The sequence below is a fragment of the Aulostomus chinensis genome, chromosome 1 (assembly GCF_037954235.1).
Source record: "Aulostomus chinensis isolate RoL2024-O1b breed Wild chromosome 1, RoL_Achi_v1.0, whole genome shotgun sequence".
NCBI classification, from domain to species: Eukaryota; Metazoa; Chordata; class Actinopteri; order Syngnathiformes; family Aulostomidae; genus Aulostomus; species Aulostomus chinensis.
The window spans coordinates 63,447,485-63,464,988 of record NC_141320.1 but is presented as its reverse complement, the minus strand read 5'-3'; the positions used below and the strand labels follow the sequence as shown (position 1 = coordinate 63,464,988).

The 17,504-nt window shown below is 40.4% G+C and overlaps 1 protein-coding gene across 14 annotated transcripts in view; it reads left to right on the top strand.

Annotated features, from left to right (window-relative positions):
* The window catches only part of LOC147272708 (beta-1,3-galactosyltransferase 1-like), a 101,725-nt gene that overhangs the window by 24,377 nt on the left and 59,844 nt on the right, over positions 1-17,504 (top strand). For all 14 annotated transcript variants that reach the window (XR_015112171.1, XR_015112166.1, XR_015112161.1 and 11 more), the window contains exon 2: positions 14,762-14,819. The gene's annotated coding sequence lies outside the window, so the exon portion shown is untranslated. The remainder of the gene's footprint in view (positions 1-14,761; positions 14,820-17,504) is intronic.

The window sequence follows — 17,504 nt, the reverse complement described above, 5'->3', positions numbered from 1 at the left end:
ACAGATAAAAGTTAGCAGCTGTACACATTACCCAGAGTTTCAAAAAATATTCTCAACCCACATAAACTTCCTTTGATTAATTAGCGTTATTGTCAGCTCTTCAAATCCAGGGAATCCATGCATGGAGCTTCTGTAGCAGAACCAGATGCTCATTGGATTTGTTCACCACATGGCCTGAACTATGTGGACACCCACACGTTACCCTTGTATGTGATCGATGAATGTGTCATTCCAAAGCAGTCTGTTGTTATCTGAGTTTTTGTTCTTCAGGGGAAACCGATCTCTTCCCCTGAGCTACACACAGAGATTGTATTTGAATCAATCTGGAACTCGTCTATAGACATGCCTGTACATCGTGCAGTAGAGTGAAATACGTTCTGCTTGCACACGACCTTGAGTGTTAAAATCCCTCATTTCCATCCATGCATATCCACACTGTGTCATTGCCATTAAAGGTGGTAAAAAGGAGGAAAGTGGTGATGTGGCGTGCGGCTGGATCACCTCCCAGCTGCTTCCTGGATCTAATTGGCATCTAACTGACATTGTAGCTATGGTCATGTGACTGGTTTCCAACATTCTTATTAGGGGTGTTTTTGGCTGCAGCACATATAATACTGGGGAATTTTCTCTCTTACATTCTTATGAATTTATAAACTAAAGGGACCACAGATGCAAATTACTTTATAGCAATTTCTTGTGCAAACTATAGTGTGCATTGAGTCTGCCAAAAAAAAAAAAAAAAAAAAAACTTTAAAAATACTGATGACTACTCGGACACAAGGTTACTGTACACTGAGTGACACAAGGCCATATGCACTTAATTATCTTTTGATTGATATCACATTTCAGTATTTAGTGTGTTCCGTTACAGTGTACAATTGTGCAACTTTGTTCTGATCAATTCAGAAGGAAACTTTGAATAGAATACTGGCACTTGTGCCGGCAGTTTTATTTTCAGCTCTAGTGTTTCGGTTTGTACTTGATCATATCGCAGGAAATGCGAGTTGATGTTTTAGCCAGTACCCAGCTCTGCTTTCTAGCATGGTACTTTTGTGGGATAAGACAAAATAGTTGCATGTGTGAGAAACCTTCTGCTCCACATTAACATACATCATAGATGATGTGACATGATTAAAGAGCTCCTAGTGACACTTTAGTCAGACACTTTGAAGGTGGTGAGAGACCCTGTCATTCATATTAGCTTCTCTTTGTGCATCACATTGTTCAGTCAACTCAGAGGGAACGTGGGGAATCGTTCACACTCCAGCACGCTTGGGTGTTCTCATCTGCTCATTTTGCGTACGAGTAAGAGGTGGTTTGATGTATTGTGTGCGTGTTATTTAGCCTCCATCTGCACGTCACACTTCCCCCACTCTCTCATTAGTCATCAGTCTCATGAACACATGTTCTGTTTTCATAGCAGCATCGCATCAACCACCTGGAGGGGGAAATGCCTGGGTGGCATTTTGACATGCTGTTTGCAGCTGACAGGTTCAGGATAATCATTTCATGACTCCCTTGAAATTTCCTAATAAGCCGTTCACTGAATGTCAATCTGGCTTTACCTGTGTGAGGTGTGACTGTATGAATTCACAGGGAATTATTTCTCTCTTCTTTTTTTGTGTCTCTCCCACTTCTACATTTTTGCGTTGCTCAGTGATTTGACAGCTGTTGTTCTTAATTTTCCCCCTGGCTATTTCCCGAGGATCCATCTGGTGCTGCTGAGAGCTACTGGCTGATAGTGGAGCTCTGCTCAGTGTGTCAGGTGTACAAACACACACACACACACACACACACACAAATCAAAAACTCACTAACACACCTGGGCAAGAATGGTGTTCTTTTGTAGATGCTTGAAAGGTTACACATGCTTGAGAGCACTGTTAAATCCCTTTCATTTTTCCAGCTCATGTTTGAATTCAAATTCTGTGTTCATTCATTGTAATTTTTGTAAATTGGTTGTTAGGCATTAGTGTCCAGTCATGTGGAGGAGGAAAAGTTTTAGAAAATTAAATGTAAATACACATGGATTTGAAATGATGCAATGCAATGCAACATTGCAGCATTTTTACTTGAGGACACGTCAACATGAAGGAGTGTGTCTTGATGGAATCCTTGGCAATTTTGTTGTGTGCCTAAAATGTAATAATGACAGAGAAACATTTATGAATGCTATGATCATTCAAGCTGATCATGTTAAGCTGAAAAAAGGAAAATCAAAATGTCCTGACAAACCAGTAATCAGAAAGCAATTGGTCTTCCAAAAAAAAAAAAAAAAAACCTGCGACATTATTCAGCTTTGCTTTTCACCTCTGCATAATTTTGGGGTTTGTATGAAGAGAAACATTGTGGTGGAGGCCAGAAAGAGTGTACACTTACCTTACTTTGAAAGAGCCTCAATTTCCATGGACAAAATGGGCAGCAAGCTGCACAAAGTGGACTTGATGATGGGTATTGACTCGTGTATGCGACCTGAAAAATAGCCAATTATTGAGCAGGCCGAGTCAACATGGCCCTCTGAGCTGGAGCAAGAAATAGAAGAAAGGCTGTTGCGTTTGCTGATTGTTTTTGTTAATTTTGCGCCTTGGGCAGTTAGGTTTTTGTCTGTACCCAAGTACAGATTACTCCAGCTTGAAAGAACTGTTTGTTTAGGCGTGCAAAGTCCTGGCAGAGCTGTCCTGTGTCTACTCTGCAATAGACTGTATTTGTACATTTGTCTGCAGGTTGTGATTCTTTCATCTCTCAGGGGTTAAAGACAACTATAATCCTATTGATCCAGAGAATTTATCCCTCCTAATCCTGTTGCATGATAGTTGAGCATTGTGATGTGCGTCTTTGCTTCTGAACGCTACAGTACAGCTGATAGCTGCATCGTGTCCAATAAGCCCGCCGCTATAGCTGCTTCACAAACTGTACGAAAAAACTGCAGCTTTTTATGAATCTGTTATTTGTTTCTGCTGCCGAGGGTTGGACATCTTTTGCAGCGTGCTGTTGTTGTAGATGGATGGAAGCGAAAAGAGCATTTGCAGTTGAGCCTCAAGGAAGGAGTCAGCTTGACTCCATTTGATGTCTGATCCTCCCACACCACCTCAGATAAAGCCTACTGTCATCTCTCCACCACGTGTGGCGTCTCACGCATACAGCTGTATCAGTATATATTTCAGCTACTGATAATTCATGCCTTCAAATAAGCTCTACTTTGTGTTGCCAGTGAGTTAATACACGTTTTTTGCAATTTTACCTTTATCACTTTAAAGTACAATATGCCTACAGAACTCAACTAGTTCTATTTTTCTCCGTATACTCGCTCTCCAAATCAAACTAACAACAACCAATTTTGTTTTCTAATCATGTCAGTTTGATTAGGTGCCAGTTTAGCATGCTAGTCATCCATATCAATATCAATATTATGTATCACTATCAAATATTGTCCATATTGAGATTCACCATCTTGGGGACACCTTTAAAATTCCCATGAGTCCTGTTTTGAAAATCTTTGCGCAAATATCATCTCACAGGCCTCTTTAATGATTTTGTGATAGTGGAAAGTATTGCATTAGGAAGAGAAGCGAGAAGGCAACTCTGATCAGGACAGATTCTCGAAGGTTAAATTAACCCCAATATTGTGCACAACAGGCATTGAGCACACCAGAACAATATTTCTCAGTAATGCGCATACTTTATTGATCTGAAACACAGCTACATGCTGTTGGCACAATCAACTGAATATTCATTTTTTACCAGCCTCCAGTTACATCTACTACACTTTGTGTAAATTGCATGCAGTTGAAATGAATAATTCACTCGGATAAGTGCAAAGTATAGTAGATTCACGAGGCCTTAATGTGAAATGGTTAATGAAGAAAAAGGTTTTCACAGTGGTAAAAGCCTGGATGAGTCATTATCAGGTGTTCTCGCTCATTGGCTGCAGAAACATGTTGGATTGATGGAAAGATTCTCTCCTGTTTGATTTTGACAATCAATTTTATTTCCCTCTCCTCACTTCAGAGGTGATAGCTCCACCCCTCTGATGATGCAACATTGCCCTGCCATGACCAACTCTCATCTCTGTCAGTTAATGACATTGAGAAGCGTCCCACAAAGCGCATCACCACAGTTGCCAGGTCTTGTAGCGGCTGACTCAGCAGTAAAAAGTCACTCTTTGGCAGTGCTCCCGGAGCAGGGTTCCATGGAGGTGACATCAGCGACTGTGGATGACACCACCTTCGCCTCCCACGCTTCGCCACAATCATCAATTTTCACAGTTTGTTGTGAGAGGGAGGGAGATAAAAGATTGGTGGAAATTTTAGGATACAGAGTGTTTATATTTGTAAGTGAAAAATGCGGACTTGAAGTGTTTCCAGCTGCTGCTGTTAATGAATTTGTTTACAGAAGACTGGCTTCATTAGAAAAGCCATTTAGTCTTTAATAACTGAAAGTATTTGTGCATATTACTGTCAAAGGTGTGAGTAGGGGCACTTAATAACACAGTAAATAAACATACAGGTGTATTTCCCCTGGAGCCTTGGTTGACACAACTGTAGACCTGCTGTAACAGTAGCTGGAATGATACAGTCCATTTTATAGCATTTAAAGTCGTTGCTCATTTATTATCCACTCAGCATTTAATCAATTGCTTGTCTGGGAAAAAGTAATTTAGACTTGCCAGAGTTTATTAGTTGCTCACAACTTTAGCATTCACACATATTTGAAGCCGTTGATTCTTCATGACTCAAAATTGCTTTGCTGCAAGACAAGTGATAACTTTGGAATGAGAATGAACAAAATTCCTTTCAAGTAGATCAAGCTGTTCTCGCCGCTCTGAGGGTTCCTAAGGCAACCGTTTGCTGGTTCCTTTTGTTTAGGAAGGTGTGAGTCACGGGCATCTAGCGAGTTCAGCATTGCTCACTGGATAAAGTCAGAAAAGAAATGGGATTAATTAACAGCTAACTCAGACAATGTTTAGTGTTTCCTTCTTTAACTGACCTGCAGCCCCTAATTTAAACAAAATCTTCTCCCTCTTGGGCAATGTTTTTTGGGTGAAACTCTCCCATAAATGGAGTTCAAGAGGCAATATGGGTGAGGTGATTATGCAAATGATCCCAGTCACCTCCTCATGAACAGGTGGCATTCATCAAGTTGAAGCCAGTGATCTGCGTTGAACTTGAGTTTTCTCAATCCAACACTGAGCACAAAGAAACAAATAAAAGATGTCAAGGATTTTAAAAAGTTTTTGCATGAGGCTTAAGGTATCAGCTGCGACTGCAAACAGTTTTACAAAAAACAAAACAAAACAGCACAATCCTCTCATCATTCTCCATTCATGTATTTATGCTTTTATGGCATCTTTCTTGATGTATTTCCTCATGTAATGTGTCTTTTGACCTGTGGGAGAGATGCATGGCTCTCTTTCAACACTTTGTCCTTGCTTGCAACATTAACCTCCACCGGTTTACCCTGTGGCGACGAGCGATCCAATCAAACCACACTGTTTCTGCAACCTTCAGTGTGTCTTTCACACAAAGAAATTAACACCCTGCATATTCATCACTTTTACCAGCACGGAGACTTGGTATTTGATTGAATATGTAGCAGCGCACGGAAATGAAGTAGCCAGGGCTTTGCTTATTGCATTGTTCAAGCGAAGGCTGGATAGGGGACACGACAAGCTAATCTCACATCAGGAGCTGTATCAAGCTCAAAAAATGCAAGTCCGGTTTCTCTGACCCTGAACTGATCTGCCATTTTAGTACAGCTGACAGGTAGCTAAATAAACAGAAGGAGGAGAGAAATGACATCTATGTGCATTTTAATCTGAGCCTAATCAGTGCTGCAGGATTAAACACAGCCCCTCATACGCTCCACTTTTGGTGCTTCAATGGAAACTGCTAACAGCAAGGAATGAGCTCTCAATGCCGACTAATAGCTGCACTTTAAAAACTCCCATTAAGAGGAAGTCTGAAATGGGGAGGGGGTGTATCGGCTCCTTGGCTGTGGCTGGCTAGACTTGGGGTGGCGGCGAGGGTCCCTTCATGAAACAGAGGATAAAAGAGCCCAGAGATGTGGTCAGCTGGGATGAGGGGGCAGGGCAGACAAACCGAGCCTTCAGAACTCAAGACAGCTGGAGGAGAGGGAGGATGATGGCAGAAAGAAAGGAGGAGGAGCAGAGGTGCCTGGGAGAGATCAAAGGTGCACTCATCAAGGGCTTGTTTCTCCTTCTCTTTGACAGGGGGCAAAGAGGTGGAGATGAGGGGTCTCGGATGAAAAGTAAAAGACAATGAAGACAGAGAGGGCTATAACAAAACCAATTAATTTACATGTCTGTGCGTATTCCTCTTGACAGTCAGCTTAGTCCTGCTGCATTATTCTCTATATCATGTATTTTCCATGCACCCTCTGAAAGCTTTATGCATTGGTAATGTAACATGTGCACTATACAGACACTTGACTCAAAGCAGAAGCAGTGTTCTTGTGTGTTCCATACTGCACTTCAACAATTATGCTTTTTAAGAATTGTAGCTTGAGTAGTCATTCACAAGATGATTGGGGGAAATGAAAACCGATCATGCTTATATTCAAAGCCAGTTTACAGGAGTTGCACTGTGAAATGTTGCCTAGGAACTAGATTCACTAATGTTCATCATTTAAACCCCATTTTTGGTTATGTGATTTAGTCTCTTGTCTGTTTATGCACCAAAATGAGCAGTGCCTGTTCCTGTTTTTCTTCCCCCCGGTGTGTCACATTGCAACATGGGTACTTAACATTCTGATGGGCCTTCACTTTGTCAAGAGATTAATGAAGTAGAGAAAGATTTAATTAATGGTGTTAAAATGAATTGGTGCCCTCATTCTATGATAAAACAATAGTCAAAGCATCAAATGATATTTTCCTGCCCTGTGCTACTTTAATAAGAGACTGCATTTGTATTGATCCATAATTAACATATATATATATATATATATATATATATATATATATATATATATATATATATATATATATATATATATATATATATATATCCTTTTTTTTTTTTTTTTTACCAGATATCAATTAACATACCTGCTTGGTCAAGATGTTTGCTCTATTAGTGCTGGGCAATTAATTGAAGTGAGTTGTGAAATGTGAGTCAGAATATAATTTTACATTAAATACTGTGGCGCTGCAGAGATTACCTGCCTACACATCACATTCTACAGTTTTAAGAAAACAACCTAGTGTGACACAGATGAAAGCAAGAATAACAATGACATAAAAAATTCCCTCTAATATTAAAACCGTATCGCCATAGCAGTCAAAATACAGATTAAATATGCTCATGTATAAGTGGTGCACCTGATCACTGATGCAGTGTTGGTGATTAAACAATCAGTTTTCCCTTAATTACCTCATTAAACTGTGATGGTGAGGAAAAAGAGTTACAAAAAGAAAAAGAAAAAGCAGCAATTCACACTCCTTTAATTTTTATTTGAGGGCATTTTGTAATCAGTGTATGTGTCACATTTGCTGAACTGTCAGATTTGAGCATGTCTGTGAGCTGCTTTGTCATGTTGGACATCTATGGAGGCTCAAAACATCCTTCACAAGCGTCTTTGGAATGTCCTTGGTTTGCCACTGTCAGTTAAGATGAAAAATAATGCCATATTTTGCTTTTGTGTGTCTGCTTTTGTTGCCGTGAAAGCTGCAGTGCATTGTGTGAAAATGGAGCAGTGGAAACAATTGCAGGTGATCATAACGTCCTGATGTGCATTTTAAATGTCTGATTTTTGCAGTGAGAAAAAATCTTTCAGCACAGAATCGAGATGCATTTCAAAAATTAGTCCAGCACGCTTGGTGAAAACCTCATTTATGATTGTGTTATAGTAAATAGATGCTATCACAAGTCTAACTGGTTATCAAGAAAATGCAGTCAAATATCTCAATTTTCAAATGGGAAATTTTTGCAGTACTGATGTTAAAATGGTGATGTTTACTCAATTGAATAAATAGCAATGACAAAACATAGCTGCAAAATTAGTTCAGTAATGTACAACATTTTTACAATTATACGAATGTGCTGGCATTGGCAGCATGGCTCAGAGGCCGTCTAGCAACCAAAGGGTTGCTGGACGATCCTTGAGCAAGATACTGAGCCCCTAATTGCTCCTGATGGCCCTACAACAGACTGGCGACCCCTCCAGGGTGAACCTTGCCTCTCAACCAATGTCAGCTGGAATAGGCTCAAGGCCCCCCGCGATCCTCAACGGATGTCTATCAATCTATTTTTATTTCCTATGGGTGCCAGTTGTTAATTTCATGTGATGTCTTCCTGTCACGTCTTTGGAGTTGATGTCACGGTTGCTCTCATGTTTCTGAAAATTAATGATTTGGTGTAATTTGTCTGTGTTTACTGAAACTCAAGAGAGTGTCCCACCACTATATTACCATACAGCATGTTCATGATTTACACCGATCAGCCTGTGTTGTAGGGGTATATAATTTGTTTGCTCATTCATGTGTCACATGCAATATGTCAGACTCCACTGATCTCATTTTGACAAAACCCGAGGAAAAGACGCATCTCACAGCTGCACCCACCCTGCACAAACACACTGATTGGCCCAAGGTAGAACTATAATTAGAACTTATATCAAGATGTCATTTTTGCCATTTTCCAGCAAGGACCAGAACATAGTTAATCACCTTGGTGCAAGGCAAGAGGGTGCTGCGCTGCCAAAAGGCCAGTGTATATAGCACATAGGAGATGACACACTTGTGTTCTGAAGAATGCCTGGAGAGTGTCTCAGTCTTTAAATGTGATCATTATAAACTCAGAGGTCACACAGGCCATGGAGAGAGATGTGCCCTATTTGTGCTTCTTGAGAACAGCTGTTCTGTCAGCACATACAAAGAAGTGGACATATATCGTAGTGTCATATAGTGGTTGGGTAAGTCTCTTGGTTTACAATACATGAACATCATGAAAAACTGCCGAAGACTCTGGAGTGACATGTTTACTGTGCACAGGGTACGAGATGTATATGTGTGCATCAAATGAACACGAGATGGCTTGACGCATGTTGAGCAAGTCTCCATCTGGCTTGTCTCCTGTGTGAATCTGTTCTTTGTCTATTCAACAGGAGTATGTGGCCAGTTAGAGAAAAATGTTCCTCCAACCTGACATTTTTCAAATCCTTACTCTGACCTTCAGCATAGGAATGTTTTTACCATCTGAACATGAGTCATTAATTGACATTACTCAGGCGAGCCTTTGATAGAGGATGAACTGTTGGTCTAAAGTTTTTAAAAGCCTTTACTTACATTTTCTGTAGTCTTTTATTACCAAGCTGTCTTGTTCCTGAGAACAATATCAGGTTTCTTATCATTTCTGTCGCTTCACCTCAGATGATGACTGCTAACACGGATCCTTAACTTGAATGACTTAATTGACAGGATCTCAGATCCAAATCAGTCTCTTAATTAGGGCTCTGTCAAAGCCATGTGCATTGAAAAGGCCAACAAATTAAGGCTATAGTTATGTTAAAATCACCTAGACAGGCCTTGCATGGCAATTGGTGTACAGAGTGCAGTCTGCTCCAGGTGCATAATTAGAGTAATCAAGATCTAGGGCATTTCCAATTAGATCTGGGTCATTCCCATTAAAGTAAAAAGTCACAAGCCTCTCGGTGCTCCATTCATGATACTGGGGTCTCCACAGGACGAAGGCTTGTTTCATTTCATCACTTGCCTTTTGATGGTGTGCATACAGACCTGAAACCCTTAGCATTCTCAGATCTGTACTTTTGGTCTTCTAGTCCATCCTGCCATACAGACCTAGTAAATCCCAGTTGTCATGTTGGTGCAGTGGGTCTTAAAGTCTCTCTTCCTTGACTTCAGGAGCTAGAGAATCTGATTTATCATGCTTGTAATACCCAGCGACTACCAGCAACTACTGCTTGACCTCAGTGCATCCACCCGCCGGTAAGACAGCAGGTACTTATGTAAAACTGGCACTAGTTCGACAAAAGTACATCTCTTGGTTTGACTGAGACCCTTGTGATCTGGATATGTGCCGGTATAATTTTAATTCAGGAGCAGGAGAGTGAAATGTGTCCTTGAATTACATATCCCAAGGCAGAAGAAGAACACTGAACAGCAGCGCCGGTTGATCTCTTGCTTAGGCTGTTAAGCACCTGTGAAATGATTGAAATAAGGAAAACACAGAACATCATTTCCATGTCTACTGTCTGTCATTTGACATCACTGCTGACAGGAAGAATCGACAATGCCTTCAAGTTGAAAGTTAATTATCTCTGTCACCTTCAGGATATGGAGATATCTGTTGCAGACCTCACAAATGGTGAAATGTGACACAACTTCTCCTGTTAGTAGCACTAATCAGTAATCAGGATGGCCAGAGGAGGAGCACCAATAAGATAAACAATGATAGACTTCATCTATGGAGAAAAGAAATCATTGCAGTATAGTTCATTTACTCTTGAATTCTATCTGCTGTGATCACTGGTCTCAAGATATTTGATTGAGGAGGTCAGAGGAACCTTTATTGCTGAAAGAAGGTCTACTATGATGAATTTGGACCTTGAAGTATGATACTAATGTGATTTGTTTGTACCAAAAGCAGCCATTTATCTTAAAGTCCTGAAGTTGTTGCGAAATGCAGGGCGTGATGATGTTTATGGTTTTGCTGTCAGCTCTGAGACATTTCATCAACACCATTAATTTTTTTCAGCTTCTTGGATGCCAGTTTAGCAGTGGATTTGCATTGAGTCAAGCAACTGCTATCTGCTAACACCTTCTGTTGCTGTTCATTGAACCATGCAGCTTTGTTTTTTAATTTCCTACATTTTCAAATGCAGAGATTTGCCCACCAACAACTGTCCACATTTAGAACTCATTGTAATGATGATTTTCCTTGTAAAACATCCTAAGAGGGATTTCCATAACACTCTGGTAGAGGGGATTCAGAGCTTCATCATGTCAGTTCATCTTCTGCACCACAGCCTGGCGTCTTCTTCTCCAACAGCTGTTACTGTCTCCAATGTCTCATTCATGACATCAAGTTATTTCTGTTGTGGATTGCATAGCATAGCAGCGTGTTACAAGTGCACCACCAGCTGCCTTCTGTTCCTTCCAGAGTCTGGAGGCTTCTGGATGATCTAATAATGATGCTGCACTCTCTCTCCTCTCCTTGGCCTTTGCCTGTGTCGCTCTGCTTGCCTCATTTCCTCGCCGCCACAGTCACGCTTACACTGACACACTACAGTATTCCCTCTGTTAAAGTGAGGAATCTGACGTCGTAATCAGCAAATGAAAAGAATTCAAAATAGATTTTCTTTTGGATTCATACAGTGATTTCCACTCTTGAGGTCCCACAGTGAAATACTGCACAGAACTTATTGAGGGAGAAAAAACAAGCTCATCACTCATGATGACCTTGGACATGATTATTACAAGAGAGGAACAGAGCCGAGTTCTGTTCCCAAGGGATACAAACTCTAATGAGTTTTGGCAGCAGAAACTGAAGGTGCATTTGCCTTCCCTTTATTATTTTTCATTGTTGAATAATTAAGACCTATTGTTATTTTTCTGCCACCCACTGTAACGAAGGCAATAATTCATATTATGCTGATTAGCATAGTGACAGGGGGGCGTAATTCATGCCAAATTGTTGTTTTTTTTCTGTGTCAAAAAAGATTATGTTTATGGTAAACAGAGCCATGATTCCAGAATGAGGTAAATGTATGAGGCGAACGTCTGAATTAAATTCTATAGTGCCAAAGCCACCAAAGCATGTTTGTAATACACTAATAAGTATTTCTCTGTGCCTGTGTAGTAAGCCAATTTGCTAGGTGATTGCTCATCAACTGCCTCCACAGAGTGTGTGGGCTCACGAGTGTGTACCCTATTACGTTTGTGTGTGTGTGTGTGTGTGTGTGTGTGTGTGTGTGTGTGTGTGTGTGTGTGTGTGTGTGTGTGTGTGTGTGTGTGTGTGGGTTATGCCCACCGACCACACTTCCTCTCTGAGCCTTTTTTTTTTTTTTTTTTTTTTTGTGCGTGAGTGGCTTGTTAATGGGAATGTGTGATTACCCCGGAGCTGAGCTGACAGGTTAATGTATCTAAGCTCCTACCAGGTAACTGACTTCATGCTAGGGCAGAGACATGCCACTCATGTCCGAGGGCAGGAAGTTCTTCCCAATTATCCAGAGCTCACTGCTTGCTGCCTGTTAGCAAGGAACTGACAGGGCTCCATCCTCTCTTTGACATGGTGTTTCTCTCTCTCTCCATCATGGTTTCTACTTCTTTCCACGTGGTGCTACATAAGAGGTGTGGTTCTGCCTCATACAGTCCCCCAGCTCTATCAGACTGGAAGATTTCAATAAGAACCCTCGTGGTTGCACATTGTATTTTGGGAATGCACAATATTGGATTTTGTGCTTATATAAACTTGCTTTAATGCAGATAATATCTGCGTCAGCAAATATTGGCTGTACAATATGATATTTACATTTTGTCCTTACAAAAAACACAAAGTGAATTTGGAACATTTACAACATTTTCCTTTATTTTCATAAATTTGGATGATAGCTTATTAGTCATTGTTTCTTCAGCATAAACAACAATGAATAAAAATGAAGAAAGTAGTCTTGATTAGCTTACTGTATATTGATGCTACCCATTAGGCTGATACTGGAATATTTAAAAGAAAAAAAAAAAGACTGATATCTGCCAGAACTGATGGTATTATCTTGCTATCAACAGGTCCAGTATTGGGATTGTCTAATAAGTGCTGAACCTTTAGGTCAAAGAATGTCAAAATGTGTCATCATGCTATTTCAGAGATATGCTAATGTTAAAGAGCTAAATTTGTTCCTCCCACAAGAGTTTCAGCATTTTGATACTAAAAGCACCAGGATATCACAGAAACTACACCACAACTTCATAGGACAACAAAAAGAAAGAAACACTCTCAAGCAGGCTGCAGTACAATATAACGCTCAGTGCCAGAAAACCAAATTCCCCAATACTAAGAGAAGACAGCAACTCCATGTGCACTGGCTTCCTCCTGAGCTTGAAGTGCATCAAAGTGCTGCAAATGAGGATCATTACCTCGTGCTGCAGGTACAAAACTGTTCCTGTAGTGCTTTGTTCTACCCTAAAGGGCCAGAGTGAAGGAGCTGGAATTGACCGTGTAAAGAGCGGGAACATTCCTGTAGTATACTTTCATCCTTGCTGTTTCCATAGTGGTGCGGACTCCCGAGCTGACACAATTTGCATCAGTTTGTGTTGTGGTGTAAAGTCCTGAGGTCACCCGAAGGAGCAGAATTGAAGCAAAATAACAATGCAACTATAGATTCACTGTACTGTAAATTGAGCAAGCTCCGATTTTACACTCTGTTTGAAGCTGCTGCGTTAGTGTCGAGCCACGTTCAAGTTTTTAGAAGTCTAAGCTGCTCAAAAGTATCTACTATCTTTTTGTGTTTAGTCCTAATTTGCAGACTATCAAGAAACAAAGTAACTAAAAAGAAACAAGATTTATATTTTGAAACATAAAATGTTTATTAGGGCGACACAGTTGTGCAGTGGTCAGCACTGTCACCTCACAGCAAGAAGGTTCCGGGTTTGAGCCGCAGCTCGGGCACGGGATCTTTCTGTGTGGAGTTTGCATGTTCTCCCTGTGCCTGCGTGGGCGGCTTCCTCCCAAGGTCCAAAGACATGCAAAGGGGAATTAGGCTCGTTGGCTACTCTAAATTGACCGTTGGTGTGGCTGTGAGTGTGAATGGTTGTCTGTCTCTATGTGTTGGCCCTGTGATGGACTGGTGACCTGTCCAGGGTGAACCCCACCTTTCACCTGAAGGCTGCTGGGATAGGCTCCAGCCCCCCCGCAACCCTTAACAGGATAAGCAGTAAAAAAAGGATGAATGGAAAATGTTTACTAGTTGAAGCTTTACTTGGAGATGCATCTTAATTGTTTCTGTGGATTATTTTTATTTTGTTTGTGTATGTGTGTTCAAACCTTGTCATTTTGATGAGAAAATCATATTATGATTGGCTTAACCACCCCAGGGACAATGTGAAGAAATTCAAGGTCACATCTCTCGTTTCACTGCAGAGTAAAAGGATCTTGATGAAAATGTCTTTGATAGAATTCGAGTTTACATTCCGTGTGACCATCAACGTGACTCTTTCCAAGGCATTGTGAGCAGTTGTCATTGCAGTACTTAGACTCTGAAAGCATTGAAAGGAGTGGGGGAGGAAAGTATGGTAATTGAAATCATTTCTGGTTGAATATTTTAATTAGATAAGCAGTAATCTGAGTTCAACACTGTCTTCGAGGTAAATGAAAACCTAAAAGCATTTTTTTAAAATTCATTTTGTGTAGGCCCGGCATCTGACACAGAGGCTTATTAATCAAGTGAGAAACTCAATTTGATATGAGAGAATTTCATTTGACCTTTTCTGGGCGTAAGTGGGTTTTGAATGATAAGTTCTCATGAAAGAGCATACATCAATAGATCCCTCCACCTTCTTCTCTGCCTGTTTGTTGCCGTAGTTGGGAGATAGCGACAGTGGCTGCAGCATACTGATGAGCCAGCGGCTGATCACACAGAAAAAACTTCCCTCACGCTGTGTGACAAGATCCATCTGACTGCTGTTGCAGCTTCATGCAGTTAATTTTCTGTCCATTTTTGTATTGTCTAATCCTTTCATTCCATCCCACATTAGTTTTCTTACCTGTCTGTTTTATTTTCTGTTTTCCAGAGCTGCTATGAAGAGAGAGGAAGCCCATACTGCGTTGGATGAGAGCCATTTGTGTCAGGTACGGTATGCTACACTGACCTCAGCTTTCTGTCCGTTTGTCAAATTGCTGCTCAGTCAGGGATGTAGCCTATTTCTGCTGTTAAAAGGCTCTTCATTATAGGTGGACATGCAGTTCCACCAGAGCTCTCTCAGCTGGACGAGAGCCAGTAGAGATGGAGACTGAAGCCCTGAATAAAAGTTATTGTTGCCTCTGTGCTGCTCCAATCCTGCCGGTTAATGAAGCAGAGCTTTATCACACATGCATGCATTTGAGGCTGCTGTGTTCTCTTTGTCATTAAAGGGAATTAGGAAATTAATTATTGAATTGAAAATATGGTGAATGGTGCTCCTTGTCCTGTCTCACCATATTGCCTAGCAGCGTGCTAATCAAATGCAGTATGTAATACAGACATTCTTCCATTGTGATGCGATGGAGGATGGATTGTACTTTGTGTTTTATCTTTATTCAGTCATTTGTCCTGCAGCCACATTTGTCCACATTCTGAGTCTGGTTACACCTTTTGACGTGACATGATCAAGGCCATCCTTTTTTTTTTTTTTTTTTTTTTTTTTTGGCTTTCAATTCTTCAAACTGAGCTGAGTATTAATGACGTCACTTTCACTTTTACTCCCATAATGGTAAAGTGGGAGAAGTGGGAACATCCTGGAGGGCTGCCATTGTTTTGACACTATGGGCTAATAATACTCAACTTCCTGCTGGTTGATGTGATGGTTCATTTCCATATAAAGTCACCAAAAAGTGATGCAATTCATCTAGATTACTGCTCTTTGTGCAGCTTTTTTAGCTTCACCCAATATCCCACCCCTTCCTTGTATAAATGTCATGTTTTAATGCAGGTGTGACAAACTATGACATACATCTAAGACCAAAATGAGCTTCTTGTCTTATTAGTAGGGTGACAAGGGTCACATTCAACTAAAATATGAACCTGGACTCCAGTTGTAATCCAGAAATAATTTTTTGAAGTAATTTTGAGCATGAGGATTATGAATTCTATATATATTATGGCTTTGATACAACATCTGCCAATATGTCTCGATGCAGGTACTGTTGTTGCAAAACCTTGAAATGTCAGGAAAGTAATGCAATACACGTGAGCTTTGTCGGTGTTACAATAGTTAGCGTGTTGCGTCAGTTTTGAGGATCAACGGACGTGTTGCTGCCGCTGCTGCTCAGCATAACTGCATAATTAAATTAAAAGGACACATATCGGGGAGGTCACTAGTTAAATTGATGTTATAATAAGTGTTATTTGGCACCCACAGGCATGTGCTGACTCTGAAGGTGAGTGTAATATGAGACAGCCAGTTGGAGGTGAAACACACATTGCAGAGATGGGAACATGTCTCTCCTGGGCCAACAGTAGATGCTCTCAAGCTTTTCCAATCACATCGTCAATACAGAATATCATCCTCATGTCTTCATGTCATCATTATGTCATTACTATCATATTAAACACTGGCAAATGCGTAGAAATAGAAGGTAGGCAGGCAATATTACTCATAAAAAAATATGTCTGCCTATTCATAAATACACACCACACATTACTATTCAGGTTTGAAATAATTATGATGATGCGTCGGGGTAGTTTATGAGTTACGGTATGATTTTATGACTGATTAAAAAAAAAAAAGTTTCCATCCAGTCAGAGTCAAGATGATGGAGCAATTCAGTGTCAGATGCTCTAGTCATGCAAAACACAGAGAAAAGAGCTTCTAGAGTATTAAAATCCCACTTGATGCATTTTGTGGCTACATTCGTGCTGAATTAGTGGTTTTGTTTTCAAGAGGCTGTGTCCTCCCGGGGGTTCCAGTGCTTTCAAGTGTTTGTGTTGTTGCAGAGACTGGAGTTTTGTTTGATTTATGTACTGCTGATAATAAAACAACTGCTCTTAAGGCAGAATGGGACAAGGTTACTCACATGGTTAGTGTCTCCAGCCTAAATGTGGGCTCTGAGTGACACTGGTCCAACAGTACATGCAGCTCAGCCTGCAACAAAATTATGATGAGCATATAGTATTTCTAAAATGAGTAGTTCATTGTGTTTTGAATTGAAGCAAATCTCCAGACAGCCTGATTGTCTGAAATTTCTCTTTCTAAAGATTCAGGAAGATATTATATCCACATTTAATTAAAATAAAGACTTTCATGCATGGTTTCAGCATGAGGTTACATCATTGGGTTGCAGCGTCTTGTCTGCTAAAAAGGAAAACAAAGTTGGGCTTTAAAGCTGTGTCTAATCACACACTACAAGAAGGCCCAAGGCAAGTAAGATATGCTGGGCCATTACATCTAGTAACTCAGTTAAGAAACAAAACTAAACAAAAAAACCTAAACACACATTTGTTTTCTGGAGCTACTATCAGCCATCTCACTTCTAGCTGACTCTGATGTTACCGCATTTGAAAGCTGTCACTATTTGGTCCATGTAGTCTGATAGGAGAAAATTTGAAGAACTGCATGATTAAATTACTCATTTACATTTCAGTTAGCAGAAGGCTAACCAGATCTCTGCTCTCACTGGTTTGGCTGTGAAACAGTGGATAAGGAGTCATGAGTTACTGTTACAGTTACTGTGAATGCTGTATAAATGTATGCAAAGAGTCGTTTTTTTTTCTTAATAAAGTAGTGCTTGTATTTATCTCCTGCTTTCCCGTTAAATATAGAGTCAACCCTTGAGATT